General features: G+C 41.7%; 1 pseudogene; it reads right to left on the reverse strand.

Moving 5' to 3' along the window:
* Positions 1 to 259: 259 nt before the first annotated feature.
* LOC135980127 (olfactory receptor 5AR1-like) lies at positions 260 to 2481 on the reverse strand (annotated as a pseudogene).
* Between the last annotated feature and the right edge of the window lie 1393 nt (positions 2482 to 3874).

Raw genomic sequence — 3874 nt, forward strand, 5'->3', positions numbered from 1 at the left:
CTGGCCTAAAACATAACAGGCAACAGCAATTGTCCTTTAAGCCAAATATCAGAGCATCTTGCTGATTCTGCATAGTGTCACAGACCCTCATTCATGGATCTTAAAAACAGCAATTTCTAATATTGTATTTGACTGGGTTCCATTATATGATTTTCTGTACATCAAATGGAGTGCCTGAGTCATAGAAATAAGGATAAATGACAAGAGAACTCACTCTTATTCCATCTACTGTTTATTGGTTAAAATATAATGATTATAATTACCAAGAAAAAATCTTCTTGTATATCACCCTTTTAAAGGCATCATTTACCTCCTTGTTTCACAGGCTGTAGATCAGGGGGTTCAACATGGGGATCACAAGGGCATAAAACACAGAGGTAACCTTGTCTAATCAGCGTCCCATAAAACATAGTGACGACTGTCAGGTGGGAGGCGCAAGTGGAAAAGGTTTTGCGTCTCCCCTTGGCAGAACGGATCCTGAGAATGGCCAGAAGGATGCACATGTAGGAGATTAGGACACCCAGGAAAGTAGTCGTGACAATTACAGTAGAGAAAGTGAAAAGTACAAGGTCAGTGACATGGGTGTCAGAACAGGACAGCTTCAGCATGGGGGGCACATCACAGAAGAAATGGTTGACAACATTGGAGCTGCAGAAGGACAGACTGAATATAAATAGAGTTTGCACAATTGAATTCACAGAGCCACATACATATGTATCAGCCACTAACAGGACACAGTGTCTCTTGGACATAATGGCTCTGTATAGCAGTGGATTACAGATAGCTTTAAAGCGGTCATACGCAATCACAGCCAGGAGGCAACATTCATTGGTCACAAAGAAACAGACGAAGAATAGTTGTGCCGCACACTCAATCAAAGGAATGGTTCTAGTCTCTGCTACAAAGGTCATTAGCATCCTGGGAGCTATGGCAGTGGAATATCCAATATCTACAATGGACATCTGGCTTAGGAAAAAGTACATGGGGGTATGAAGTCGGGTTTCAACCATGATTAACGCTATCATCCCAAGATTCCCCATCAGGCTGACCACATACATCACTAGGAACAACATAAAGAGGGGGATCTGTAGATCTGGATGATCTGTGAATCCTACGAAAATGAACTCGGTCACCATGGTGTGGTTTCTCTCTGCCATTTATTCCAGAAACGCTCTCCTCTGCTGGTGAAAAAAAATAAAGATTAAAATTAATCACTGGCCAATAAAGTACTGAGTACAGATCCCTCATAATCCCTGTGATTGTTCCTGGGAAACAGTGTATAAACATAGGAAAGCTGAAATAAATCGAAGGACACTCCTAGGGAATGTTCTCTTTGTATTCCCCACATGCTTTCCATTAGAGATAGGACATGTTCCAGCTACAGAAATATTGTGGACTCTGTGTTAGGGTGACCAGATGTCCCGATTTTATAGGGACAGTCCCAATTTTGGGGGCTTTTTCTTATATAGGCACTTATTACCCCCCCCACCCCCATCCCAATTTTTCACACTTCCCCTCTGGTCACCCTACTCTGTTTTAATATGCATGAAACCATCCAGTGGGTCAAATCTTCTATAAAATAAGAGATATATAGATTGGGAGTGTTTAGTTTAGAAGGGAGGCAAATAATCTATCAATGTATGCAAGTAATCAATGCTATAGAGTTTATTCATGGTCTTTGATTTTCTCTTCCTAATCAAAATGACCTCAAAGGGCACAAGTGATGCTCAGTGCCCCTTTTATATAGGTGCCTAAATATAGATTTAGGACCTAATATGAGGCAGCCCCAGTGAAAAAGTTTGGTATCACTAAAGTTTCACTGTCCTATTGAAGTCAGTGTATGTTTTACAGACATTCTTTGTAACCACATGCATTATTTTTCCTCCCTGTTACAAATCCTCCTAGAGGTAATAACACTTGTAGGTGGTGTGGACTGTAACTGATTCTATGATTACTTTTGACTCAGATTCACAGAGCCTCGAAATGAGAAAATGCATCTCCTAGAGATAAATACTAAGTTAACCTGTGGAACTCCTTGCCAGAGGATGGTGTGAAGGCCAAGACTATAGCAGGATTTAAAAAAGAACTAGATAAATTCATAAAGGATAGGTCCATCAACAGCTATTAGCCAGGATGGGCAGGGATGGTGTGCCTAGCCTCTGTTTGCCAGAAGCTGGGAATGGGCAACAGGGGATGGATCACTTGATGATTACCTGTTCTGTTCATTCCCTCTGAGGCACCTGGCATTGGCCACTGTTGGAAGCAGGATACTGGGCTAGATGGACCTTTAGTCTGACCCAGTATGGCTGTTATGTTTCTATGGAATTTCACTGCTACATGCACAAAGATGCTCAAAAGATAATAATAATGACATTTCTTACCAGTCATGGTGTAGGTGTACACGCAGTAAATTCCATTGTATTTGGTGGAGGAAGATATGGACTGGTTTGACTCCTCATTAACCAATTGACTTCAGCTGAACTATACATTGACACTTGTGTGACTGAGATCAGAATCTAGTCAGTGACATGGTAACACAACGTGAGATGTGTGCGGATGGGACCAAAGTACCTCATGTCCGATTGTAGTCTTTAGGATAGAAAGAAAATGAGTTGGAGATAATTTGTGAGTTTCCTTGTTACTGGAAAAACACAGGTCTCTGGATTCTGCATATTCCCTCTGTCTTTACACCTGTGCTAGACGAGTAAAAAGAAATGAAATTATTTTTAGTAAATATAGGGAACATAGGAATTTCCATACCAGATCAGACAAATGATGCATCTAATTGAGTATTGTCTATGCATTAGCAGTCTTTGTTGTGTGCTTCAGATAATGGGGCAAAGTCCTCACAGTAGGAAGTTATTCAATAACATGCCTATAGGGGTATTTTCACACTACATCCAGGCAATTAGTGGTTGCCTCATGCTCTGAAGCATGAAGGTTTACATCCCTTGCAAATGTCTGTATCATACCTAATGTAACTGTTCTTAATATTTATACTATGAATCAACCCCTCTCTCCCCCCCCCGAAATAAAACATACAAAAAAACCTGCTCAAAAGACTTTATTAAGGTCGGAAAGTTCCGCAATTGAAAATTAGGAAATGCCAGATTTGTGGTTGCCCATGCAACCTTAATTCTGCCCTCGTGGGTGTTTGCATTATGATAGTCTTTAATTACATTATCACATGCTGTTTTTCCTTAGAACCACTGGATCCCTGCCTTGTTCAGGGTATAGAACAGACTAACTTTTGGGTGACCGAGTAGACAACCTAAATGTTGTCTGATGTTCTGTTAATACAGATTTAACAGATGTTCTGTTAATATAGTTTTGCATTTGTAATTTCCTGGGTTTTTAAAAAGGCAAAACTCAATTCGGTCACGACACCTCCATTCTGCATCCTCTTGGTTTGCGCCTGTAACCACCTGCAGTGCATTACAGACTTCTACCACTTGCACTACAGGCCTTTGCAAGAGCAGGCTGTTTTCCTATAGCTGACCGGGGAGATGTGTAGAATCTGTGGGGCGCCTGGCCCAGTATTCTGCCTCTCTCTTCCTCTGGGGAAGCTAGGGGAGAGCCTGCCCACATAAAATCCCCAGAGACGGGAATGAACCACTGGGCCACGTATGTAATGCAGAGGTGGCTCTCTCCTGCCCCAATCAACTCTGGTTGAGCAGGTCCAGAAGCAGTCACTATTCCAGGTGCAACATTGTCAACATCTGCTGCTTTTTTTGGTGGTAACACGGGCCCATCTGTTTAGAATACAGGTGTTATACTGGCAGGAAGCTCAAATTTTGCTCACAACTGAAGCAAGAAAGGGGTGACAGTGGTTGTCAAAAGCTATAACTCGGCTAAACCTGAATAGAATTTCATG

The sequence above is a fragment of the Chrysemys picta genome, unplaced genomic scaffold, assembly GCF_011386835.1.
Source record: "Chrysemys picta bellii isolate R12L10 unplaced genomic scaffold, ASM1138683v2 scaf1911, whole genome shotgun sequence".
NCBI classification, from domain to species: domain Eukaryota; kingdom Metazoa; phylum Chordata; order Testudines; family Emydidae; genus Chrysemys; species Chrysemys picta.